Here is a 27,708-nt window from a genome sequence, read left to right as displayed (position 1 = left end):
AGGGATTAGTCAGTGCTCGTGCGCCCCCTGGTGGTCATTCTGGGCATTCGTGCCTTGGCCCATCCTCTAAAACAAATAGGAAGGCAGTAAGCAATCTCAAAACCCGGGATAGTGGGAGGCCATGACTGAGGACAGACTGCGACCTAGGGGGTTGATCCCAGGGCTTAGGCACAAAGTTATACGTGGTTCCAGAGAGTCACAGCTCCTAGCCAGCTTGACCTTTTTTCTTCCTTGTCTGAGAGCTGTGTGTGTGTGTGTGTCTGTACACTTGTCAATGTGAGCTACACTATGTGCCGAGGAGGCCAAGAGTTCAGCTGTGTCTGCAGAGAACCGATGGTAGCAGAGGTTCTGTCTTCAGAAGATACATGTGTGAGCGGGGCGTGTGTGACCAAGCCTGTGTTCATGTGTGTGTCCCCTGCTTGCGTGTGGCTGTCACCAAAGCCTGTCAGGATTTAGAATGCTAGGCCTCAGTTGGCACCGAGCCAAGGGTAGACTGCAGCCAGTCACCGGAACTTTCTGGACCTTAATGTCCTGCATGGTGTCCAGGGGTCTATGTTCTAGAAGGACCAATACCCAAGCTCTGCGCTGTCCTGCACACAAGCAGCTACTGGGTCACCCTGGGCCTATGTGTACACCTGGGCAGGAAGCTGGCTTAACTCTCCCTTTCTCTCATATTTGTGTATTCACCGTGTTTGTATAACTGGCCTGTCATAGTGCCACTTACTTCTGCTGAGCACTTGCTGTGTGTGCTCCTGGTGTAGGAAGAAGTTGTATACCCTCACTCATGAGCATACTCATACCTTTCCTAGTTATTTTGCCAGGTCGTCTTCCTGTGCATAGGCTAGCTTGCATAAGAGCAAGGAATTTGGAGTCAGACATGTTTGAGTTCAAATTCAGGCTTCCCCTAGCTGGGTGATTTTAAACAAGGTATTTAAATTCACTGAGCCTCAGTTTCCTCATCTGCTAAATTTGGATAATAATAACAACCATCTCCTATGTTGTTGTGAGAAGTAAAGAGATGAAGGATGGAAGGCCTGGAACATGGTGAAAGGCACACCAAAGGCGCGTGATAAATGGTGATGATTACTGGTTCCAGTGTGCTTCTGGCTTCCAGCTGGGCTTCCTGTCCCCGTGTCCTGTGACCCATGACACAAAGCAGGGTGTGAGGCCAGGCCCTGCAGACAGCCCTTCACTCGTGTGTGGAATGGCTGTCAGCAATCGCCCACAGCCCAGCTAAGGGTAGTTCACACCTGGGCCACACACAGCGCTTGTTTCCTACAGCGGTGAACACACATCCAGGTGACCTGATTTTCCAAACCTCAAACTGGAACACCTGGTCTGACCAGGCAGGTGTATTTATCAGGCTAAAGGGGCAAGATATCTGAAGGGAGTCCTTGCACACTCCCCAGCTTCAGGCCTTGGCACATTTGGCCACCTGGGGGAGCCCTGTGTCCCCTCTGGTCAGAAGAAGTGGAGGGGGTTATTTGTGAAGAGGGAAGGGGTGCCAGCTGCTTTGGGGGCCGAGGAAAGTCCAGGCACGGAGTAGGGAGCTAGGTGCCCTAGGAAGCATCTCTTCCAGGAGCCAGGCCACGGGGTTAACCTGTCTGCTGCCAGCCTCCACCCCTTAGGCTCCAGGGGCCTCCGGGTTCATGGTGGGCGAGGCTGGGGGGATTTGACCTCCTTGGGAGCTGTGGCAGCCGAGGGGAGAACAAGGTATCCTGGATCATGGCCACTCCTAAAATGGCTCGGGAATGAGTGACACATGGAGTGTGTGAGTGCGGGTGTGACTTCTCAGATGGCTGGGAGCCCCAGGTCAGCCGGACTGCCTGACCTGACCGCCCTGGGAAGGCCTCAGTGAACCTTCCCCTGGTTATCTGGCCCGTGGCTGTCCCTGAGAGTATCCGTGCCGGCTCCAGGCTCCGGCAGGCAGAGCTCAGAGCTTTCTCTGAGCTGCAGCCGCCCTGGGCTGGCCCATGACAGAGGGAAGGCCAGTGCTTCCAGACCCTCATGGGACCTGGTGGGTCACCTCTGTGTTGTCCTCCCCACTTGACAGCTGAGGAGACCGGGGCACAGAGGAAGAAGGAACTGCCCAAGGCCGCCCAGCTGGTAGTCCGGGAAGCCTCTTGGTACTCCGGGTGTCTGATGTCAGTGCCCAGGTCCCGGCCCCCCCCCCCACCTTCTGCTGCTCTTGGGGGAGAACTCTGACCGAGGCAGACAGAGGGACTTGCCAGGGAAGACAGGAAGGATGGGGGTAGAGGAGGGGAGAGAAGCATGGCCAGGGGGACACAGTGCTGCGGAGACCCACCTCTGAACCGCCCCGGGGTGGCCACGGGCTAAGGAATGAGGAAGGCAGGAGGAAGTGGAGGCAGGTGCGGACATCTCTTTCTGGAGGGTGGCTGTGGGGGAAGGAAGCCAAGGGACAGGTGGGCTCGGGGCACTCCCATGAACAGGGGAGGGACTTGGTGGCTTCGGTATTGAGGGGAGGGGGCCGCCATTGAGGATCCGTGTGGAGTCAGGTGCCCAGCGGGGTGGGGCAGGGAAGGGAGCCAGCACAGTAGCAGGGTCACCTCTGCTTCCTCACTGGGGACAGGGGTTCCAGCTGCTGGCAGGTGACAGAAGCAGGAAGGGGGGTGCCCTCTGGGGAGGGGCTCTCTTTTCTCTGGGATGTGGAGGGTGCGGGCAGGGGAGGGAGCGCGGCTTCCCAGTTGGGGGTCGTCAGAGGCCAGAGCCCTGAGGGGACAGGGCGCCAAGACTGGCCCTCCAGTCTGTAACCGTCCCCTGTGCCTTCCTTTTCCCCCTGAGGCCCTCACTCAGCTCTTCAGGGGGGCTCCAAAACCTGAGGCTCATCGATTTGCGTGGAAAAGAAGAGTTTCAGTAAAATGGGGACCTCCAGGGCCCGAAAGTGAAAGTGAAGTCCCTCAGTCAGGTCCGTGGACTATAGCCTACCGGTCTCCTCTGTCCATGGGATTCTCCAGGCAAGAATACTGGAGTGGGCTGCCATTTCCTTCTCCAGTCCAGGGCCCAAAAGGGCTTTGAAAAGGCCAGGTGGTCTAAGTTCAAGGTTGTCTGTGGTGCCCTCCATTAGGTGGGGGAAGGAAGGAGGTGGGGGTGGACCCCCCATCTTTCTGTGGGGACTGACCCTCCTTTTCTGGCCTCGTTCCTGCCCCTCACAAATTCCCAGGGGCTTGCTATGTGCAGAGGTCTTGAAACCCATCTCTTCCTCAATGCACTCAGCACCCATTCGTGACCCCTGGGAGCCAGTTCCCAGAGGAGGGAGGGTGGCCTGGGGGACCCTGCGTGCTGGTGCCCGGAAGGCCCTCCCTGTAGCTGGCTCTCCTCCCTGAAGCCCGCAGCCTGGGGAGCAGATGGCCCCGTCTCTCCCTCCCAGATGGCTCTTCCCTGAATCCCAGGGGGCCCTTTGGCTCCTCCTTGTGGCCTACCCAGTCTTCCCCTCCCACTTTGGGAAGCAATGAGCTGAAAAGAGACAACATCTGGGTCTCCCCAGGGCCCCGGTGGCCCAGCTGCCTGACTGGCCAGCGGCCTTAGGAACCACCCCCTTTCCCAGTGCCCGTGTCACAGAACCACCCCCCTCACCAGGTCTCATGTGAATGCCTCGCATCTTTGGAGGCAGGGATCCTGAGCTTGGTGCCAGAGAGACCCCTGCCTAAAGGCACAACTGTCCCTGTTATAGTAGGTGACCGGCCAGCTCCTCAAAGATCTTTGCCATATGAGTCCCCAGACTCAGAGGGCCAACTCAGCCCCAGGCTGAAAGACATTCTTCTCTGAACCTGGGGGAGGGGGGACAGATGCCACCCACAGTCTGTGGGATGACACAGGACACAAATGACTGCAGAAGGGGCAGAATGCTGTGTGTCTCATTGGGCCAGGGACCGAGGGTCCTTGGCTTAGATAGTGGAGAGATAATCAATGCCACCGTGACCCCAAGTGCCCAGCCCACTTCCCTCTGCGAGGACACCCAGGGGCCAGGTCATGGCACTAGGCACTCTCTGAGGCATCTGGGTCTCCCTGGGTCTTGTCAGAAGGGAAGGAACAAACACTGATTTACATACTGGGCTCCCATTTGCATTTCACCCAGGCTCTGGCCTTGACCTTCTCCACGGGCTCCTTCCCAACTGGGCAAGGCTCACATGGCCCACTCTCTGAGAATCACAACAATTACATACTAGCCAGCAGAGCTGAGATCCAGGGACTGAGGGCCAGTGAGCAGAGTGACCTTCCAGAGGTCAACCAGCCAGTTAGGGTCAGAGCTGGACCTTGACCCTGGCCCTGAACACCCGTCCAGGATTCTCCCCCAGCACCTGCCACCCCGTGGCCTGCATTAGATGGACCACAACAGGTTCCAGGGGCTCTTTCAGGCTCTCTCAGGCCTGAGGCAGGACCGGAGCTCTGGGCAGAGCCCACTTGCAAATCCATACCACTCTTAGCAGCCAGGGAGGGAGCCACCTGCCTGCACCGGGAGTCAGCAGAGTGCAGAGAGGCTGACGAAGTGTGTCAGTGTCAATGCATCCAGTGTACCGTAGCTGGGTGGAGGGTGGGGGAGGTGAGGAGGGGTCTGGGTGAGCCCTGGCTCTCCCGGGCATGTCTGCCACCCCCCTCCCCCCGGCCCAGCTGAGCCCTGTGGTGTAGGGACTGAGCAGGTGTCCTCCTGGAGGTGAGCCAGCTGCCCCAGTGTCCACCCTCTGCCCTCCGCTGGGACAGGAGTTGGATTCTGCTGGCGGAGAGGGGCCTCTCCCAAGCCTTCCTTCCTTTCTCAGACTCTTCCTTTCGGTTACCCTGCACTGACCTTGTGGGTTTCTGGGGCTTCCTCTCTGTCACAAGGATCCTGCAGTGGGTGTCAGCAGGAGCAGTGATCCCGCCCCACCCTCCCCCTCTGCCCTTGCGCCCCTCCCCCATTGACTGGGCGGGCCCGAGCCCCGCCCACTGCCCATGAGCCCCGCCCATTGTACCATGAGCTCCGCCCACTGCACCCTCAGGCACTTGCTGACCTGGGGTGCACCCTTCCTGGCTGACAGCCATTCTAGAGGGTGGACATTCAGGTGGCATAAAGCCCCTTCTGGGGAGAAAAACCTCTCTGCATAGAGCCCCCCTCATCCTTCCTTCCGGGACCTTGTAGACCTTTACCCACCTTCCACCTAGAAGTTCAGGCCAGGCTTGGTCCCAGGCTGACTCCCAGTCCACCCGCAGCCGCCTCGGGACCAGAGCCTCCTCTCATCACCATTCATCAGATCCACAAACTGGGGGCAGGGCGCGAGATTCTGACCTGTCCCCAAACTGCAGAGGGGGCGGGGAGGAGCAGGTGTCCACGATGGAGACACCGACCGAGGATTGCTCTCCACCTCCTAGCTATCCAGGAGTCAGACAACAAACACATATGAACCCCGAACTGTGTGTTCACAGCTACCCTGCACCTCCTCAGCTTTGTGGGAGGGCATAGCCGAGCCACAGCGTCCGGAAGCCCTGGGGCCCCAAGGGGCTCCCACCAACCGTGGTCAGGGACCTGCTGAATACTCGAACACGGGTCTTAGCTTGGGATCTTGGGGCGAGCCCCAAAGTGTGCTGAGCCAAAGTCACATCTTGGCATCTTCTTTGCCCAAGCCAGAGTCTTGGCCCCATGAACAGGTCTTTGGGCTCAGTTGCTCAGTTGTGTCTGACTCTTTGCAACCCTCTGGACTGTAGCCCACCAGGTTCCTCTGTCCATGGGATACTTCAGGCAAGAATACTGGAGGGTTGCCATGCTCTCCTCCAGAGGATCTTCCTGACCCAGGGATTGAACCCGCGTCTCGAGTCTCCTGCATTGCAGGTGAATTTACCACTGAGCCATCGGGGAAGCCTATGAACAGGTCCTACCCAGGAGCATTCGGGCTGCCAGTCCCCAGTCCAGTTCCCAGGGCACAGCACCATTGCCACATGCAACACAGAGCCTTCTCTTTGTTAAAATTGTAAAAGTTAAAGTTACAGCGGTGCCACACAAGGGACCAGTCCTGGGCTCAGACAGGTGCAACCACAGCAGGATGTTAAAGATAAGGCCTGGCAGGGTCAGGCCTCGTGGATGATAGCACAGAGCACACGATGAGAGACAAGCCCCACTCCACTTCTGTGCCACTCACTGCAGGGGCCTCTGCTGAGAAGCAACGCTGTCACCCAGATGCAGCAGTGGGGTGGGAAGGATGAAGAATGTTCCGGAAACCAAGTTTCATATGGGATGGGGACGGGGGGAAAGCTGGTGTGGTTTAGCGCAGAGTGGAGGGCTCCAAGTGGCTCTTGGGCAAACATTCAATATGGTTTCATCACTCATTCTGACCACATGTCCACTGAACACCCCCGTGCTCCAGCGCTGTGGGCAGCAGCAGGACTCACAGGGACCCTGCCTTCACAGGACACACAGACAGACAATGACCATGACGATGGACATTAAAGAAGGCAGATTTCAACTCTGTATAAGACAGAACACATTGAAAGAGTGAGTTCCCTGCCGCTGAAAGCAATCCAGGAATTCAGAGGCGATTTCTGCTCCAGGTATAAATTCACCTGGAATGCAGGAGAGCTGGGTTCAATTCCTGGGTCCGGAAGATCCCCTGGAGAAAGAAATGGCGACCCACTCCAGTATTCTTGCCTGGAAAATCCCATGGACAGAGGAGCCTGGTGGGCTACATACAGTCCATGAGGTCACAAGAGTCGGACACGACTTAGCGACTAAATAAATAAAATATTATAGTTGGAGTGAATGAGGAGACTACTAAGGTCACTTCTGAGACTTGGCCTTTTCATCCACAGACGGATAACTGAGTGACTCATGCTTTTGAGTATCCATTTCCCTGTCTCCCTTCTTCAGATTCCTTGGGGATCTCTCTCCAGCATGAAAGGAGGAAAATCTCAAAACTGGACCGTCTACCACTGAGGCACTGTTTCAGTCCACTGGGAAAGGATGGCCATTGCCATTTTACTGACAGGATTAGGGTTGGTTTTTTTAAAAAACTTTCTGGCCTTGCTTTGTGGCATGCAAGATCTCAGTTCCCTGACCAGGGATGGAACCAATGCCCCATGCAGTGGAAGCATGGAGTCTTAACTGGTGGACCACCAGGGAAGTGCCAGCATTCTGTACTTCAGCTCCTGAAACTCCTGCCCACAGAAGAGTGTTCCTCTAACTTGGTGGCTGGAACCATGCCTGGTCTCACTGCACCAGGATGGGGACGAAGGTGATGTTCCCTGTGTTGGGGAGTTAAGAGCCGTGGCTGGGGCAGGCCGCTTGGCCATGAGTGCTGAGACTCAGGAACAGACCTCAGGGAGCCAGGGATCAGGGGCTGCAGGAGGAGGGTGGGAGTCACAGGAAGGGGGAAGCAGGGAGCAGATGGAGGGACTTTTTTTTCCCTCAGCCTGCTGAGGGAGGGGGGCACTGCACCAAAGGCCTCCCTGACTGGATGGGGATTATCTCAACCGCTAGCCTCAAATTATGGTCCCCGAAATTAGACCTACTAGAGATTCACTGAGGTGAGCATCCCACTAAAAGCCCCATTTAAAAAATATCCCACTGGGAAACTGCCCTGTCAGATATCAAAGTCTGCTCGGTATGGGAGAAGTGAGGTACTGGCCCAAGAATCCAGGGTAGTTCAGGGAGTCAGAGCAGACACCCCAGAACCGGGCCGGGGGGTGCGGGGCGGTGGTCAGAGCCAAGGATGCACTAATCAGGCTCTGGGAAGCTGGGATGTCTGTCCAAGTCACTGTCCCTGCGTCCCCCAGGCCAGGGACCTAAGTCCTGGCCTTGCAGCGGGAAGGCTGCACTTTCTCCATGTTTTTGATGTCAAAGCCCTCCTGGAGCCTGAAGCCTGCCTGGAACGGATGGAGCCGCATTTCCTGGGATGCAGCTCCTTCATGTCCCACCCCCGGGCTGTCCCTCCCATGAGTCACCCTGTTATCCCCTCCCGGCCAAATATAGCTCCCAAGGCAAAGGAGGGTGCTGCGCTGTGCGCTTTGGGCAGACGGGCCAGGGAGGGGCCCAGGCACCCCACCCTCCTGCACCCAGGCCCCAGGTCTCGGCCTGAACCTCAGCCCTCGGGGACACCTTCCCACCAACGCGGGGCAAGTCGGGGGGCCGGGAAGAGAGGGTCCTGCTGAGACGCAGGGACCACTTCCTCCTAGGGGGATGTGGGACGCGCTCCAGGGTACAAAGGACAGGGCAGGGGGCCTTTCCTTTGTCTAGCCCAGGGTAGGAGGCCGAGATCCGGAGCTGTGATCACCCGGGGCGAGTCTAGCTCCCCCTCCCACCACCACCCCGGGCCCCGCCCCGGCCCTCGGAGCCACCACATAAGGAAATGTTTGTGCCTGGGCGGCGCGGCCTCTGGGCAGCGGCTCGGCTAAGCTCCCTCCTCCCTCCCTGCCCCGGCCGCCTCTGGACCGGCCGGGCTGGGGCGGCCTGACCCTGAGGAACCGCCCACAGTGGGGCGGGGGGCACCCGCCCAGCCCCGGACTGGCCTCGGCGGAGGGCGGGGAAGTGGGCGGGCAGGGGCAGTGATCGGTGGTCTCTGGGCCGGGCTGCCCGAGGGGGACACCCGGCCGGGGAGGGGGAGAGGGCCTCTGGAAGCCTCTTCCTCTGCCCCCGACCCCCAGCCCACTGCTGGAGCCCCGAGGCTGCCCTGGGTGGGGGGCAGGGAGAACCTGGCTTCGCCATCTCAGAGGCGCCACACCCTAGAGTCTCCAACAAGAACCGCCGGGGGCAGCGTGGAAGAAGGGTCTCCCTGGAAAAACTCCACACACACACACACCCAGCCCCCGCAAGTTGTCCCTCCCCAAGAGCCCAGGGCTGTGGCTTTTCTTTCTGTGTGTTGTGACTGAGGCACCCTGACTCCCAGCCACAGCGTAAAGAGGAAACATTTTATAACCTGGCTTGCAAGGTCAGGCTCACACGGGCTGCGTCCCCTTCGGGAGTTTTCCATTAAATTATTTACACAGAAACAGCCCACAGACCTCTGCAGAAGTCAGCAGACACAAGGTGGCATTTATTCTTCTGCACAGTCTCATTTTTCCGAGGGATCCCTCCTTTCTTAGATGTGACCCTGTGGAGGTAAGAAGCTGCCCAAGAGTGGAGCCTTCTAGGTCCCTGTGGTTTATTCTTAGGAGCTAGAGAACTCGCCCCCCTCCCCCTCCAAGTGTTTCCTGGGCAGAGACTTCCATGTCCACCACAGAATTCAGAGGGGGCAGCTCTGGCCCCTGCTCTGGGACAGGGGTGTCCGGGAGCCCATCTCTGGAGCTCATATTCCAGGAAAGGGCCATTGAGGGAGGGTGACATCACCCAAACCCTTGGGCCTCTGGGAAAACTGTGGAATGTAGAGCAGTGATCCAGTACAACTGGCCCCTTCAGCAGGAGAGGCGGGGTGGGGGTACCACCTCTCCTACTTCCAGGTTAGACCGAGTTTATTTAGATCAGCTCTCAGGCTAGGAGCCTCCAGCCTGCAGCCCTGCTGGTGAACTAAAATGGTGGAAAAACCTGCCCCAAGCCTGAGTGACACAGGACCCTCAGGCCCCACCTCAGCCCCCTGTCTGAGAGGATCCCTCCTTGTTCTTTCTACATAAAGTGGCCAGTGCTTCTGAGCATCAGCTCTCGCCATCCCCAATTGGATGGACTGTGGACCATGCCCAGGCCAGGGAAAACTGTGAAAAGGATTGGGGAGAGGGAGGCTGTGCTTGACAAGATCACTCCCCTGTGGGAGAGTGGCGGGCACGTGCCTGTCCAATCCCCACTCCCAAAGCCCCCTACAGTATTAATTCAAGATGCATAGGGGCACATCAGTGCGCTGTAACACCACACTGCATGGACTTCCAGCATGAACATATCAAGTATGAAGAAGCTGTGTCTGCTCTTGGACCCTGGGATCCTGCAGTTTGGGTCTCTAAGCTCCTGGATGTAGGAACTGTTTGGTTGCTGTAACCCTAGCCCTAGCACAGGCCTAATATACAGCATGTACTCAGAAAGTATGTTTTGGGTAACAGGAAAAAAAAAAGAAAATTGTTTCAGAGTGCAAACATCTGGGTCTCACTAAAAAGGCTATCCTGTGAGGTGGCCCTTTCTCCATCATGAGATTCAAGGGGGTGGGTGCTCCATGTTGTAGAGGGCTTTTTGGGAATGTCAGCAGTATGTTAGAGATGGACTTTTATGTCCTTAAAATATATGTAGGAATACTGAGCACAACACAACATCCCTTAAACTTATGAAAGATAACCAAATGAAGTGGTTCTTTGATAGAAGGGAAAGGAGGACCAGACAAGAGGACTTCGGAGTCAGTCCAGTTCAAAGGCTAGCACCGCGTGCTCATCAACAGTTAACTCTATGCCTGGACTGTTCTCTTGCAAGCCAGATCTCCCTCCATCCCCACTGACACAGACCCTTACCCAAAGCCCAGCTATAAAGGGCAGTGCCGGGGGCCTGAGTCTGTGCCTCTCTTGGGGAGAAGACTGCTTGCAACACAGAAGAGCAAGGAGCAGGGGGAGATGTAAACCAGAGCCACCATGGTCCTCCTGGCCTGCTTTCCCTCCCCCACCCTCCCTGAGGAGGCCATTTCCCTGCTGAGCTGGATCCTGAGGTCTTTTGCCTCCTGGGCCCCTCAAACAGCCCTCCTTTTCCCACACACCCTTCTCTCCATCACCTGCCCCTTTTCAATCCCCTGTGTTCTCAAGTGCGAATTTGATAGTATTTGCTGTTGAAATACCTCACAGAAGAAAGTTTTCAGGCTTGAGCCCAAACTTGGGGCTTGACCCCTGATACTTGCTTCAGCTAAAGCCTGACCAGCTAGATTGCCCTTGGTTCTTGGCTTCTTCCCTGAAGCTTTTTTTTTTTTTTTAATTTTTTGGGCCAGGGGCCTCCAAAGCTGCATCAGGATGCCTTTAACTGCCCACTTCTCTGTCAGTTTCCTTCACTAGCCTTGTCTTTTGTCACCAGATGCCCACAGTGCAAAGTCAGGTCCATGGCAGGAAGCCAATAAAGGAGACCTTAATAACAGAGAAAAGCTTAAGAACAGCAAAGGGGGTGGCGGGAGGGGGGCTTGCCTGGCCGCCCATTCAGGGAACTAAGACTCCACATGCCCCATGAATGCATGTAAATCACTTCACTCACTGCACGACCCTGTGCAACCCTATGGACTGTAGTCCACCAGGTTCCTCTGTCCGTGGGATGCTCCAGGCAAGAATATTGGAGTGGGTTGCCATTTCCTTCTCCAGGGGATCTTCCCAACCCAAGGATCCAACTGGTGTCTCTTTTGTCTCCTGCACTGATAGGCGGGTTCTTTAGCACTAGCGCCACCTGGGAAGCTGCATGCCCATGGTGTGACCAAATTGAAAAAAGAAAAGCAAACGGTAGCAGATGGGTGGTTATGATTTGCACATAAACTCTGCAAGAGGGAAAAAGAATCCCAAACAGGCCAAATCGAAGATCGTTTCCGCGGTGCTGGAATTGCACTCCTGGGTCTGCGAACATCCTGGGTCACGAAAACAGGGTGGTGCATACACCAGATCCAGGAGGGCACACGTCTATACACATACCAGGTTAGTGCAAACACGAGTCCGTGCACACCCAGGCCTGTATAAGCAGCCAGACAGTGCAAACGCCAACTGTGCGTATACTCAGGTCGAGCACGCTAGAACGCGTGGGAACCCACGGGTTCGTGCACGCTCGAGGCCGCAAACACGATTCTGGACATCCTACGGCCGCGAAGCTCCCAAGGTTGAGCATACTTCGGAAGAGTGCACACTCCCGGTGGTGCACACACGAGGCCGTGCGTGGCACTGAGGCCAGCTCGCAGGCCCATCCACAGGAAGTGGAAGCGCCCACTTCCCTCCCTACTCGGGCACAGCTGCAGTCTCTGAGCGCCATCTTCGCCCAGCGGGCAGCGGAAGGACCTGCAGGCCGCGCAGCCCTTGCGCCCGGGCCTTTGTTGTCCTGGTTTCCGGGCATCCATCACGCGGTGGCCGCGAGCGCCAGAGCACGAAATGGCGGCCGGGGGGTGGCGGGTGAGGCGAGGGCGGGGCGTCCTGGAGCAGCAGCCATTCCCGACTCCCGGCTGGGCGCGCCGCCCGCCCTCTGGCGCAGGCGCACGGCGCGGCGCGCGTTCCCGCGTTCCCTCCGACGCGCGCCGAGACACAAAGGGCTGGAGGGAAAGCACGGAGAGCGGCACGGCCTCCGGAGCGGCCGACGGGCCCGAGCGGCCTGGAGCAGAGTGCCGGGCCGGAGCCGGAGCCGGATTCGCCGGAACCGCGCGCTGGGGGCCGGGTGGGGCGTGGTGCGGCCCTCCTGCCCCTCCTCTCGCTCTCCCTCAACGGCCGTAACGGTCTCGCGGGCCGAGGTGGGCGCGCAGGGCGCAGGCGCTGCGCTGGCGGTCGCCGTGCGGCCGGCCGGGCGCCTCCATTTTCCCTCGCGCGCCCTAATGGCGGGAGCTGGGTCCCTTTCCCTCAGATCAGAGTGAGGGCTCGCCTCCGAGGTTGCCCGAGGCCTTCTCCTCGAATTCTTTCTTCCGTCCGCGCGCTTTAGCTCGGAAGCAGGGCGAAGTAGCTCTTTAGAAAGTTTTTCGGACGTGGTTCCCATAGATTTTCAGACGTGATTCCCATAGTTTTTCATAAAAGGAAAGCAGACCTCTCCGCCAAGTACTATATAGTTCGCCGCTTGCTGCTTGAAATTAGGAATGTGGCTTTGGGGGAAGGGTGAAGACACGGACAAACAAAAAGTAAATTTTTTTTCAATTAAAGAGAGGTTTTTAAAAGCAATAATTAAAAAATTTTTTTCGTCATACAAATAATGCATATTCTTGGTAGAGTATTTCGAAAGAAATGATAAATGGCATGTCACTGACTACTTATAATGCCGAGTCCTGTTTTAAGTGCTTTAATTTTCATCACCAGATACAGATGGAAAACCGAAGCACAGAGAGGTTAAATACACAAATGTACTTCAAGTTCAGGAAAGCAGGAAAAGTAGTAAACCCAACCTTCCAGGACAACTGCTCTTGAATAAACTGGCGTGGTTCCCGCCAGTGTTTTTCTGTGCCTTAGAAGTTTGGTTCATGTTATACACACAGCCTGTGGCATTTTTTAAGAATGTTGACATCCCATGGTCCAGGAGAATTCTTGCCACTCGTGATCATTTCTGGGGGTTGGGAGGAAAAGCCTCCTTAGTCCACCCTCCTTTCTCTTCTTGCTGTAGCACATTTTCAGGTCATAAATGCCTTACTTGAGTTTCCCAAGCTCCTTTGATTCTATGAGGAATGAACTTTTGCGGATCAGAATACGGTCAGTTCAAGAGCAGGGAAGGAATGATTCCTCATTCGCAGGCTTCCCACGTGGCTTAGTGGTAAAGAACCCATCTGCCAATGCAGGAGAGGCAGGTTTGATCCCTGGGCTGGGACGATTCCCTGGAGAAGGAAATGGCAACCCACTGCAGTATTCTTGCCTGGGAAATCCCATGGGCAGAAGAACCTGGCGGGCTACAGTCCATGGGATCGCAAAGAGTCAGACATGACTGAACAACTGAGCACAGCTGGGATTTAGGGTTGTAAGTCTTGCCCAAGTACATCAACTAATCCACAGTGGAGTAGAGATGCTTCATCCAACTGGAGGCATCTGCTTTGGAACCTCAGTCACCAAGTCTGCGGCTTCCATCCGATCTATAATTATGTCCATGCTTATTTGTCTAAACTTTAGCAAGGTGGGAATGCCAACACCCAGCATTACCGATAAATGATAGGTGCGTCTCTTGCTTAGTGAAAGAGTGTCTATTTTTAACAGTTGAACGGAAAGAAGCTAGCTTTTCTCGCTTAAGAAAGTAGCAGGATCAACTCGCTGGTTGCCTTTGAGAAAACATTACTGTAGCTCCCTGCAGATCACAGCTGTGTACCTAGTTCCTCCCCAAACAATGTCTAAGATTGCTCAAACTTTTAGTCAAGGAAAGAGAAGCTTTAAAATTTATTTGAGAAACAAGTGCTTGATGCACCAGGCATGTGCGTTATCTGGAGTAAAATACAGAAGGTCTCTGTGAAGTGGACCCATGTAAGGTCCCATTCTCAGCTTTGAAAGGGCCTGGCGAATGGGGCTCAAGATTAATTGCAACCCTCAGGGAAGGACCTCTGACTACTTAAAGCAACAGGGCTCCCTGAAAGCCACAGCACGCTCTCTCTGCAACTGGGTCCTGAGGTCTGTGTTCAGCACATTTCTAAGTGCCTTCTCTGTTTGTGTGCTGGTGGCAGGGGGTAGAACAGTGAATAAGATAACCCATCCCTGCCCTCATGGAGCCTAAAGTTTAACAAGAAAGCCATTCCCTGAGCAAATTACCAGGGTGGTTAAGTGTAGGATGGTGAGGTGGTACATGAGGTGGCAGGGGCCCTGACTTAGGCAGAGGGCCAGGGAGGCTCCCTGGAGGCAGTGATCCTTCAGCTGAGCCCAGCATTCTCTGAGACTCTAAAGAGGAAAAGGACACATTAAAGTTGAAATACTGAAGTCCAGAAAGCCTGGGCATGGGAGGTAGGGGGAGGGAGTGACAGGAACTGAGACAGAGAAAAGAGGAGCCGGACAATGAAGGTTTCTGCAGGAGCAGGAGAAGAAAAAGAATCTTTTTCCTCTACCCATCCTAAGTTCTCTGACCAGAGCCCTGTACACTAACAAAAGATGACTAAGAGAAAAACAAACAAGTTTATTAAAATATCATGACACGTACACAAGGGAGCACCCAGTGAGGAGTAACTTGACGGGGCGGTAGAACTGGAGCTTATTGTATAGCATCTTGACACAAGAACAATGAGCTTTTAGAGAAGTGGCAAGAGAAAGGAAAGGACTTTGAGTTTCTAGGGGAACAAATTGCATGAAGGTAAATATATAGGGGTACTAGTGGTAGATAAGGGCCAGTTTTAACAAGGTGTGTCATATAAGTTCCTCTCTTGGCATCTCAAGACTGGTGTCTAGGGTTGCCCCAGTGATTAACTTCTTCCTGGTAAAGAGGAGAGGGGCCACCTCGGCAAATTTATGTCCAAATAAGAAGAGGGCTTCCTAGGTGGCTCAGTGGTAAAGAATCCGCCCGTCAATGCAGGAGACACAGGAGAGGTGGGTTCAATCCCTGGGTCGGAAGATCCTCTGGAGGAGGAAATCACAACCCACTCTAGTATTCTTGCCTGGAAAATCCCATGGACAGAGAAGCCTGGCGGGCTACAGTCCAGGGAGTTGGAGAGTCAGACACAAAAGAGCATGCACACACTTGTTTAGCTCAAAATAATTCTTACACCAAAGTGGCATATTTGGGGGTGGCATATTCTGCCACCCTTCACCAGCTTTTGTTTACTAAACGTTCAGTATTCTCCTTATTTGTCCAGAGATATAATCTACATACCATAAAATCTACCCTGTTAAAAGTATATATAACTCAGTTGTTTTTAATGTATTCACATAGTTGGGCAGCCATCACCCCAAAAAGAAAACCTGGCACTCCTCAGTAGTCACCCCTCATCTGCCCCTCCCTTCAGCCCCACCACGGATCTACTTACTGTTTCTGTGGATTTGCCTATGCTAGATACTTCATATAAATGGAAGTCCAGGATATGTGTTCATTGTGTCTGGCTTCTTTCACTTAGCATAATGTTTTTAAGTTCATCAAGGTTGCAGCGGGTAATAGTACTCCATTCCTTTTTATGGCAGAATAATACTCAGTACTGTGTGGATATGCCTCAGAAAACTCTAGAGGGTTAGGCTTTCATACCAGGTAGGGACAAGTGCCCTGGGGCACTTGTATGAGAAACACTGTGCTTAGAACAGCAATGGATTCCCTGGGCTCGCCTCCGATTGGCTATGTGACCTTGGCAAGTCACTTCCTTTGAGCTTCATTTTTCCTCTCATAAATAGGGATAATAGTAGTAACTCTTGTAGCGTTGGTGAATAATTGAGTTAATGCACTTAAAGGGCTAAGAAAAGTGCCTGGTTCGAAGGTCCAATGGTTCTTATGGGAAAAACATCTGACAAATGCAGAGCTCCCTACTAAACTACTTAGTAAGCACATTGTCCTTTATTCCAGAATCTTCCAAATGGCTACAGGGCTACTTTATAAAACTGGGAATTACAACTAGGTCTTATATGAGGGGATGAATTGATAGTAGTTTCTATGCCTTCCTTAGGCATCTAGAATTTTATAGTTCTTCAGACTTTCAAATTTGTTGTGAGTGATAATGAACCAAGAGACTTTTTCTACGTATGTACTTTTAAAGTCATCTGCCTTGAGAACAAACTGCTTTAAATTGTAAAAAATGTATATAAATTTTCAACATATGAAAAAGTAGAAGAGTATGATTCCTCGTATACCGTCAACAACACATTTCCATTTTTGAGTACTTGACTAATGGCTTTTGTTCCCCAGATGGATGGAGGAGGCACACCCTATAGGTAGGAGCCATCTTGCAAGGACCTGGGGAAACTGGTTTTATGGGCAGGTTGAGAAGTGTATGCTTTGCGTTGGCAGCTGAGGCACTTCATGGAAGGTAGGGGTCAGGTGGGAGAGTTGCGGTCCCTCTGCAGACCAGACCCCTCCATGGGACCAGGCCTAGGATGAGAAGACTCCCTCTGGGGAGCTGGCACTAGTAGCATGATGGCATTGTCTCCAAATTCTGCCAGTCCATCAGGAGTAAAGGAATGTAGTGGTTCCGTTCATACTGATTCCACTAGGAACTGTCCAGCAGCCACATTTTATTTTTTTTAGTTATTTATTTCTTTTTTTTTTTTGGTTGCACTGGATCTTCGTTACTGCACACAGGCTTCCTCTAGTTGCAGTGAGCAGGGGCTTCTCGTTGCAATGATTTTTCTTGTTGCAGAGCACAGGTTCTAGGGTGTGCTGGCTTCAGTAGTTGCAGCACACAGGCTCAGTAGTTACAGAGCACAGGCTTAGTTGCTCCACGGCATGTAGAATCTTCCAGGACCAGGGATCGAACATGTGTCTCCTGCATTGGCAGGTGGATTCTTATCCACTGTTCCATCAGGGAAATCCCAGCCACATTTTAATAGACATTGACAAACTGTGGAAATGCAAAGGAGCAAGATTAGGAACCAGGAATGTAAGGGACCCTCTAGGTCAAATACTCCAGATCCTCCCTTCTCAAGTGAGGCCCTGGGTCTGGGAGCTGGTTGTTGTTGTTCAGTTGCTCAGTCGTGTCCGACTCTTTGCAACCCCATGGACTGCAGCACACCAGGCTTCCCTGTCCTTCACCATCTCCTGGAGCTTGCTCAAGCTCATGTTCATTGAGTCAGTGATGCTATCGAACCATCTCGTCCTCTGTCGTCCCCTTCTCCTCCTGCCTTCAGTCTTTCCCAGCATCCAGGTCTTTTCCAATGAGTTGTCTCTTCCCATCAGGTGGCCAAAGTATTGGAGCTTCAGCTTCAGCATCAGTCCTTCCAATGAATATTCAGGGAGCTGGTTAGGAAGGCAGAGTCTGGGGCCCCACCCTAGACCTACAAAAGCCTCCAGCAGTTCCTTGCACATTTTACCCTGGAGAAGTACTGCTCTAAAGAACTCAAAGTGTGACATGTTGGGGGGAAGATTTAGGGTGCTGGAACTTCAGCAATGCTGGGTTGGCAAGCAGCTGGTCCAGTCCTTAGCTGAAGACACATAAATTCCTTCAACAAGGTCCTGGAGAAGAGGACCTTCTCCCAGGTAGTCTTGAAACACGTCCATTCACAGGCAACTCGCTAGCTGGGCAACAGCTATCCATCTCTGATAAATTACTGTTGGGAAGGTAGGCTGTGGGTTCACATTACATCTGGGCTGGCACCGGGAACCTTCTTAACTGAAGACCCAGCTGAGAATATTTCTTTCTGTGGTCCCTGTTGGAAATTCCAAGCCCTCCAGCTAGTTTGAGGAAAACTTACTGTATTAATTGTAATACCAAATTTTCAGCCCCACATGCAATGGGCTGACTAGGATTTGAGAAAAAGAAGGTATTTGAAAAAGACTTTTTCTTAATAAGTTTTTTTGTGTGCAACCATTCGTAAATGCTTGTTAAACTTTTTCTTTTTTAAATGCTGACCCTACAAAAATAAAATGCAAAAGCCTTTGTCTCAGCTCTCTGCATCTGCCACCTCCCCTCAAGATAAGAGAGCTGTGTATCCTTGCATTTAAAAAGGCCACACACACACACAATTCCTGAAATCTTCCCACCTTGACCTAAGTCTTCTCTTTCTCAGATTTTGCACTTTCTTCTTAAAAGATAACTACTTTAGTGATCACCCCTCTATTGGCTAAACTCATTAACTGATTTTCAAAAAGTTGCTGAGCCCTCTGAATCTAGTGGCTTTAAAGGAGAGATGCACAGAGGCAGCATTTTGTAAAAAGAACTTATTCTGATCTACAGTCTCTATGTGTGTAACTCATTAATCCTCACAGCTACCCCATGAGGGACTGTTGTTATCCCCATTTTATAGAGGAGGAAACGGAGGTCCAGAAAGGTTAAGATGCTTGCCCAAAGTCACCCAGCTGGTGCTCAGCTAAGCTGGGATTTGAATCCAAGCAGCCAGTTCCCAAGTCTGTACTCAGGATACCCAGCTATATTCATGGAGATTCATAAATCTTGGCGCGTGCCTCACCTGTGTGGGCTTTCCAGAGTAGACAGTTCAACCTCTGGGTTGAGGTGGAGACGCCTTCCACGTGCAGACTGCCTGCCCTGCCCCTTCCAGGCCTTTCTGTGATGGAAGATCTGCTCCATAACTTTCTAGCTGGGTGAACTTGGTTAATGTTTACCAAACTTCAGAATGGAATAACAGTACTTACCTCCTTGGGATGAGTAAATGATCAGATGCACAAAAAGTGTCAGTAAATGGCAGCTGTTGATTTTGTTACACATGTGTATTTCAAGGGTGTGAGAAGAGTGCAGAGGGAGGGGGCACTCGAGTTGATGCAAAGACGTCTGGGAGATTAGAGTCAATATGTTAAAATCCAGCCCAGAGAGGGATACAGAAAATTGCATGATGGAGCAGAATGCTTCTGCCTAGGAGATCTTTTCTTGGAATTCTCAGGGACTCTAGACAAAAGCCAAGGTGATGGGTGAGGGCGTGGACAGTTGGCTCTTGTTCTGGTTTGTTCTACCGGGCATCAGTGTCAATGAGGTGCAGGGACGCCTCCAGCAGGAGCTTGCTGCAGGCCAGGGCACGGGTGAGGGAGGGTGAGGGGGGGCAGGCTGTGGAACTCCAGCCCCGGAGGGTCTCCAGGGCCCCCACTGGCAGGGACAAACCTGGGGTGGAAGAGCTCTCTGTCCAACAGGATTGCCCCTAACGCTGTCCACCTGCCCACAGCCCATATCCTGTCTTAGGCCCTGCTGCCCTGGCCCCAGTGTCCTACAACTAGTCCTTGTTCAGCAGCAGCACTGGTTTTATGGGTACTCTCTGTAGCCTCTCAGACAGATGCAAATGTGTGCAGGGCAGAGAATAAACACAGAACTGTGAACTGGAACTCCTTAAATCCTGAACCCCAGGACCCACCTCGCAATCAAGCCATATTGGCCATTGTAGACTATTTAAATGAACAGTGTAGTTGTACAGTGTATTGTCCATACTAGTGCTCCTCATTGGTTAGGTAATATGTTTTTTGATAAGTTTTTTCTGAAAACCCAAACCTATAGAATAGGTGCAAGAATACAAATAGTGTAAGAACACTCCTATGTCTTTTACTCAGATTCACCTATCTTAACATTTTCCCTATTTATTTTCAACTTTCTCTTTCTCTGTATATACACATATACCTATATGTGTATACACATAAATGTTTAAATGTACATGTGTACACTTTTTTTTTTCTGAAACATTTGAAAGTCAGTTGCATATATCATGGCCCATTACTCCTATTTATTTCCTAAGAATAAGGAGTCTGTCTTACATAACGGTAATTTTTAAAACCAACTTGAGTAAATGTAACTTTGCGATAATATTTCTATTTGCACCACTCTTCATGTTGTTGTTTGGCTGCACCATGCATCTTACAGCATCTTAGTTCCCCTACCAGGGATTGAACCTAGGCCTCGGCAGTGAAAGCACTGAGTCCTAACCACTGGACCCCCAGGGAACCCCCCGCACTACTGTTTATATCTCAGCTTTTATCAATTGACCCCAAGATGTCCTTAATAGATTTTTTTTTCCCTCTGGTGTAGGATCCCGTCTAGGATCAGGTACTGCACGTCGTTGTTCAAGCTAGGACTTTTGGGAGTGACCATTATTATGCTAGAAAGGGACAAATAAAGGGAATGTTGCGAAAGGTTGATAGCTGTAGAATATGGGAGTCCATTTTATCTACTTTTATGTATGTTTAAAAAAAGTTTGAAACACAAAGTGGAAAAGCAAACCAAATAAACAAACTAAAAAAATATATAAATATACATGTATATATATGCCAAACCCACAGATGTAAAAGGGGATAGTCTAGACAGATGGAGTGTCTGCTCTCCTGTCTGTAGATTCAGACCCACAGCAGCGGTTCAGGTGGAGGCATAGCAGAGTAGATGGACTTCCCCCTTCCTCTTTGTTGGCCCCATATTGAGAGGAAGTGAGCCTCCGGGGAGGAAGAGGGGCTCTCAGGGGAGGAAGAGGGGCTCTGAGCTCTTTTTCATCTCCCCCTGAAGTGAAGTGAACCAGGGTGGCCTTGGATGGGAGATGGAGGAATGAGGACAGGAGCCCTGATTTCCTTTGGTCACCAGAGGGCCTGGAGGCTGGGACAGGGCACCCATCCCATGCAGACGCCACACCTGCTTCCAGTCAGGGCAAAGTGTGCTGGCAGCAGCTTGACGAGCCCCCGGCCTCCCCATCTCCTCTGCCGATCCTGTGCCTTCCAGTCTCTGATGCTCGGTTTGAATGGCAGAAATGAACTTTGGTTGGGTGAGACGGTCTAGAAACCCATCTTTTCTTCCCCACTTGGTGCCCTCCAAACCTTCACTCAGATTCTTAGCCTGAGGTTAAGTTTTTAGGAGTTGGTGAACTTGGACAGGAAAAATTTTCATTTCTATTTTCAATAATCTTTCATTGAAATCTAGCACTTCCTTCTCTTGTGCCTGTAGGCATCTCACCACATGTATAGGCGGTTCCTAGGACCTCGTCATGATAGAAGTCACAGCTATTTCCATATCACAGCATAGTCGGTGAAGATATTTTGAAAACTGTCTACTTGCATCATGACTTAAAAATCATAGAAGTTATTGAGCCTACCACCAGATCTGGTCCTGATTTAATACGTTAATAAAGAATTACAATCACAATTAGCTTGGAAGGAAAACTACGACAAACCTAGACAGCATATTAAAGAGGAGAGATATTACTTTCCCGACAAAAATCCATACAGTCAAAGCTATGGTCTTTCCAATAGTCATGTACAGATGTGAGAGTTGGGCCATGAAGAAAGCTGAGTGCCAAAGAATTGATGCTTTTGAACTGTGGTGTTGAAGAAGACTCTTGAGAGTCCCTTGGACTGCAAGGAGATCAAACCAGTCCATCCTAAAGGAAATCAGTCCTGAATATTCATTGGAAGGACTGATGCTGAAGCTGAAGCTCCAATACTTTGGCCAGCTGATGTGAAGAACTGACTCACTGGAAAAGACCCTGATGCTGGAAAAGAATGAAGGTGGGAGGAGAAGGGGACGACAGAGGATGAGATGGTTGGATGGTATCACTGACTTGATGGACATGAGTTTGAGCAAGCTTTGGGAGTTGGTGATGGACAGTGAAGTCTGGTGTGCTGCAGTCCATGGGGCTACAGAGTTGGACATGACTGAGTGACTGAAAAGAACAGAACTGACCTTAACCAATCACATATGGTCATTGTATTTCAACATAATTTGCTTCCTTGGTAATCCTGGATATTTTACTTTATGCATTTAAAGCTCTCACTATGAGAGGGGTCTGGTGGCTTCACCAGACTCCAGAGGGCCCTGTGGCACAGAGAAGATGAGGAAGCCCACCCAGCCTGCCTGGGGCCCCTCCCGCTCTCACAGTTACCCTGACAGCCCTCTCGCTGGGGTTCCAGTCCCCACTCCTGTGTGCTGTGTGTGGCTGGCCCCCTCCTTGGAAGCCTGCCCACAAGTCGTCATCTTCTAGTGTTGGCCCACATGGCACCTGTTGGCTTTGTGAGGTGCTGTGGTCCTCCTACTCCTTCTGGGCCTTGTGAGGAATACATGAAGATATGTGCCTCAAACTCTTGCTGGGGGACCCCTTGTGCCACTCCCTGCAGCCACTCGCTTGCCAGAGTCCCTGAGTCCCCGGCACAGATGTGTGGTGCTCGCCTGACCCGTGATGAAGACCTGGGAGCAGGTTAGCAGCTGAGCACAGAACTGGGTCCAAGAGCTAGAGGCAGGAGCCTCTGCAGTTGACTATCAAGCCAAGTGAAAATTTAAAGACAAATTGTTCCTTGAATTGATACAGGAGCACATGGAACAAGTGTCAAAAGTTGAGAAGAGAATATGGTAAGTTTCTCTCCTTCCCTGAGCCTTGGCCTCAAACTTTACCAGCTTCTTTTTCCTGCCAGCTCCCAGGCCCACCCAGCAACCTTCTCACTGGAGTGCAGTTTCCTGTCAGACTCACACACCGGGAGAGAGCGAGAGAGACTGTCCAGACCTGTTAATGTGAGCATCTTGCTGGCCAAACAGGCTTCTCTACAAACTTGGAAGATAGCATTCTGATTTTTACATCAGTGCTTGGTGAGTTGGATAAGTGTGAGTCAGTCCTCCTGAAAGGGATCCCCTCTGGCCCACAGAGCCAAGGGCTGCACTGCAAACTGTGATGAATTCCCCACAGTGACCAGAGAGAAGAAAAACGAGCACAAATCCATTCTGACGATCAAGAAGCAGCCAGGGGTCCACAGGCCCCCTTCCATCTGGAGTGTTTTTCCCCCCAGATCTAACTCAGCATTATCTGGGAGATAATGACTTTTTCTCTACCCTCTTAGGTTCAGTACCTCTGAGCCTGCAAATTAAACTGGCAAAATACAGATTCACAAAAGAAAGATGTTTAATTTACATGCATGCATGGAAGTTCACAGAAAAATGTGACTCCAGGCAGTGGTTAGAATTAGGGGGCTTATATATCAACTTAGGAGGGCTTCCCCGGTGGCTCAGTGGTAAAGAATCCACTTGCAAGGCAGGAGATGCAGGAGATGGGTTTGATCCCTGGGTTGGGAAGATCCCTGGAGGAGAGCATGGCAACCCACTCCAGTATTCTTGGCTGGAGAGCCTCATGGACAGAGGAGCCTGGCGGGCTGTAATCCACGAGGGTCGCTAAGAGTCGGACACGACTGAAGCAACGGCAGAGCGCACACACACACACACACACACACACACACACATCATCTTAGGAAGGGAAGGGGAGATGGAAAAAGGCATTTATGGGAAAATAACTGACTTTTTTGAAAGAGCCCTTAGGAGAATAGGTGAGAGATTGGATACTTTTGTGGCACTATTATTTACTCACGTGATTTATGTAGACTTCTCTCCAGAGATAAGAGGCTGCAAAACTTCGGAGGGAGGGGATTTACAACAGTCAGAGCTTTGAGGAGGCACTGCTTCTAGATAAGGGGAGTGGGCGAGGGGAAGTAGAAAACAGAAAAGAACTCGTCACCTATGGGGTGTACTGGATCTATCCGCATGCCCCTCTTCTCTTCACCCAAAGACCAGACTGTTTGGGGTGAGCTGGTGGGAGCTAGGGGTTTGGCTCAGCGAGCAAAGGCTGAGCGAGTGAGGTGGCCTTCCCAGCAGAGGAGGTACAAGGCCACCTTCTTGTGGCTGGGTCGGTGTAGCGGTTAAGGGGTACAAGCAGGGGCATGGACTCCAGGGTCCAACTGTGTGTTCCCGGCCAAGATTCTCAACTTCTCTGGGCGTCGTTCTCCTACTTGGGTAAAAACCCTCATAAAATTGTCCTGAGGATAAAATTAGATAATGCTTTTAAAGCACCAAATATAAAATTAAGTAAGTAAATAAAGCACCTAATACAGTGCCCCCCACACCTAGCAAGTGTTCGGTTAATACAGCGAACTTCTCTGGGCACTGGGGATACAGCGCTGAGCAAAATCAAGCCCCTGCTCTCCCGAGTCTTCTGCTCTGGAGAGGAACACAGGCCGTGGTCAGATAAGGATGTGCACTCTGAGAAAAGGAAGCAGGTAGGGGCTGAAAGGGAGAGGTGCGTTGATTCGGATGGTCAGGGAGGGGCCATTCCCGAGGAGGTGGGAGGAGGTGGTGACCACAGGAAGTGGCCTTGCTCTTTGCCCCTCCGGCTGCATTCCCATGTGCTGTATCCAGTCAGCCCTTCTCTCGTCCCATAGTGAACAGGGACCAAGACGCGGACAGAAGGGCCCCAGGTTTGGAAATGAGTTAGGGCGGTGGACTTTCCTGCCTTCGATCTGACTTCCACGCCTCCCTGCCTCAGGCTTCCACAGAACAACTCGGAAAACCCGCTTCCAGGAGAGGAGCTTACTTTGAGGAGCTGTTGTGCTCAGGGAAACTGGCCGGTTCTATGGCTACAGGACGAGAGCAGAACGGCAACGACCAGAATAGAAGGTCTAAATTTAAACTGTCTGGGGACCTCAGAGAGCGAGGGTGCGGGGGGCGGGCCCTATGGGCCCTGGGGCGGCTCCCTTCTGGGCCGGCCTCCTGCATCAAGGCCTTCCACTCCCCCGCTCCCTCCTCCCTCCTCTCTCCCAGAGTGGAAACTGTTTCGTTTCTGGCTGCTGAGAGCTGGTTTCCTCCCAAGGAAATAATGTCTCACCGCAGCTGCGGCAGGATCTGCCCCCTGGAATTTCCCTGTCCTGGAGAAATCACTGAGCTGGCAGAGCTGCCCCGAGGTGGGACCCACCTAGAGCCTGCCTGTCCATCATCACCCAGGAGGGGCCACGCCCAGAGACTCACAGATGTAAACAGAAACAAACACTGGGAAAACCCTCCCAGCCCAGGACCAGTTTCAGCCGTCTCCACCTCCCTGTGTGGCCTGAGCGAATCAGCTCCTCTCCTGAACCCACTTTTCCACCTCTACAGTAGTAACAATAGATCTCTTGAAAATCAAAATAGAACAGAACTCTACAGGAATCATCCCAGAAACTTCCCTATTCCAAAAAGTTGCTTTCATTGTGCAAAATATTTTTAAAGTTTTTTTTTTTTTTTTCCCTGAAAAATTCCTTTAGAACCAGTTTCAGGCACTCACAAGTCTGCCTGGTTGCGTTTTCCAGATGCTTCTGCCTGAAGGGATCACTGCCCGTGGTACTGAGAGGCTTTGGGCTGGTTCCAAATACTGAATTCAAAGATTCCTGGGAGGATGGTGAGAGGTGCCTGGAGCAGCCAGTCCACTCTGCAAACCCTCAGCCATAAGCAGAGTCCTGCCAGGGCCTTAAAGAGTCCGCCACTTAGAGGGGTCTGCACACTCATGGCCAAACGGAAACTTCCAGTTTTAAACCCCAACTTCAGAGGAAGTGGGCTTCACTGGTGGCTCAGTGGTAAAGAATCCATTTGCCAATGCAGGAGACACAGGCACGGGTTCTATCCTTGGGTCGGGAAGATCCCCTGGAGAAGGAAATAGCAACCCACTTGGGTATTTTTGCCTGGGAAATTCTATGGACAGAGGAGCCTGAAGGGCTGTTGTCCATGCGGTCGCAAAAGAGTTGGACACAACTTAGCAACCAAACAACAACAATCGGAGGATGCAGTTTGAGAGAACGTCAGCCAGGCAGCGCTTTTATTCCCTGAGACCAGAGGACAGGGGCTGTCACAGACCTGATTCTTGTGGGGATAGTCACAGCCCAGATGCTCATGTGCAGGCTATACCCATGAACTTTAGCAGGAGGGAGTGCAGCGTGCTAAGGGGACACACCCAGACACACTGGGTTGCCCAGCAACAGGGAATGACAGACCCAGGGACACACACCAGCCCTGGAATGACGCATGGTTTCTGCACAGGGAGATTGCATGAGGCCGGCTGCCCCTTGCACGGCCTCTTACCACACAAATATGCTCTCAGTCATACCCTTCAAGTCAGAAACAACTGTGTGACTAAAGAGCCTGCTCACCCCCCAAAACGCTTACCCAGATTTAGACAGTCCTGGCAACCGCCCCCCCCCACCCCCCGCATACTTCCGGTCATAGCTCGGTGACACATGGCACTCTTCTGAGTGGCCAGAGTCTAGAAGTCTCACCCCCTTTTGTTTCCTCTAGAAGAAACCTTTAGCTTTTCCATTGTAATCAGCCAGTGACCAAAGAGTCTATTTCTGTAACTTCTTAGCATTAGCCAGAGATTGTTCTTTTGAAATGTCTGCAAGTTACAAAGAATGCCTCTGACGTTGGTTTTCAAATTCAACTATGCGAACACTGAACACACAATGTGAAAACTTAGAGGACAATTTTTAAAATTTGAAATTCACAAACCGCGCCTGACATTTCCTTTCCGCTTTTGGAGGCAGGGGAAAGGCAAGTTTACCAACTTTTTAACGATTCTAAAAATTCCACCCTGGTAAACAGGAAAGCAGCAGCAGCAGCTCTGGAGTCTCTGAAAGTGTAGCGTGAACAACAGGAAAAGACCCCTTCTGGACAGCGCCCCTCACTAACTAGGAATGGGTGAAATGAGGACTTGACCTCCATCGAGTTTTCACACTCAGGCCTCATCTGTGATTATGCAGAACTTGTGGGGTGGTGTTTGTCTGTGTATTTTCAAAGTATCTATTTATTTGGCTGCACTGGGTCTTGGTCAAGCCATGTGGGATCTTCAGTCTTGGTTGCATCATGAGAACTCTCAGTTGTGGCAGGTGGGATCTAGTTCCCTGACCAGGAGTCGTACCCGGGTCCCCCTGCATTGGGAGCGTGAAGTTTTAGCCCCTGGACCACTAGGGAGTCCCTAGTGTGGTGTGTAGACTGCCTGTCTAGGGGACAGTGTGCCCTTAGCTGGGTCGAAAGACAGCCCCTTGTATAGATTCTGTCCCCTTCCCGGGATGTTTCAGACACTGAGTTGGTTTTTGTTTGAGAGAAGCTATTCTCCCTGGGCAGGCAGGCCTCTCTCCAGTCCCATCACAGGGCTGGACCTACCTAGAGACAGCTTCAGATCTACACACTGGGTCTGGCTGGCCTTGACCTACTGTCCAGAAACTTCCTCTGTCCTTTCCTCCCTCTCCCTCCCTCCTTCCCTAACCTCCAACAGGAATTTCTGGGTGAGCCTGGTGGCTACCTTTAGTGAGCTGGGATCTAGCCTCACTCAGTCTCTCCTGTTCTTACTATTTATACCTCAGTGCTTGAGATATTAATCAGTGCCTCACCCAAGACAGAAAGGAAGCAAAAAAAAAAATATTAGATGCAACATGTTTAATGCAAAATTAGTTTGTCAAAACCCACAAACAAATTGATGGCAAAAAACAAACTTGAAAAATATATTTTCCAGATAAATATGGCAACAGAGGCAAATACCCTTAATATACAAAAAACTTTTGTAAAGTATAGGGCACCAAAGAGAAAGATGGGAGATGTGAGCAGACAGATTCATCAGAAGAATGAAACAAATGGTTAATAGAAAAATTTCACTCTCCGTAATACTCAAAGCAACACACACACATACACACAAAACCTTTGTAATAACATTTCCCCTTATTACATCTCAGACTAGCAGATGAATCCCCACTGTTGAGCAGGGGCTTCCTCTTTAATTATTTATAGGAATGCCCAATAATTGGAAGAGCCTTTTTTG

At 51.8% G+C, this 27,708-nt stretch overlaps 2 long non-coding RNA genes across 2 annotated transcripts; one reads left to right on the top strand and one right to left on the bottom strand.

Moving 5' to 3' along the window:
- Positions 1-12,376: 12,376 nt before the first annotated feature.
- On the top strand, positions 12,377-27,287 carry LOC145543598 (uncharacterized). Its single transcript, XR_014080896.1, has 4 exons — positions 12,377-12,728; positions 21,066-22,697; positions 24,418-24,548; positions 26,496-27,287. It is a non-coding gene; the product is annotated as an uncharacterized LOC145543598 (long non-coding RNA).
- On the bottom strand, positions 14,667-24,552 carry LOC145543597 (uncharacterized). Its single transcript, XR_014080895.1, has 3 exons — positions 24,466-24,552; positions 23,467-23,560; positions 14,667-17,045 (listed from the first exon to the last, which is right to left on the bottom strand). It is a non-coding gene; the product is annotated as an uncharacterized LOC145543597 (long non-coding RNA).
- Positions 27,288-27,708: the final 421 nt, after the last annotated feature.

The sequence above is a fragment of the Giraffa tippelskirchi genome, chromosome 3 (genome assembly GCF_054371585.1).
Source record: "Giraffa tippelskirchi isolate mGirTip1 chromosome 3, T2T-mGirTip1v1.2.pri, whole genome shotgun sequence".
Classification (NCBI taxonomy): Eukaryota; Metazoa; Chordata; class Mammalia; order Artiodactyla; family Giraffidae; genus Giraffa; species Giraffa tippelskirchi.
Note: the sequence above shows the minus strand (reverse complement) of the source record. Positions and strands in the feature narration are given on the sequence as shown.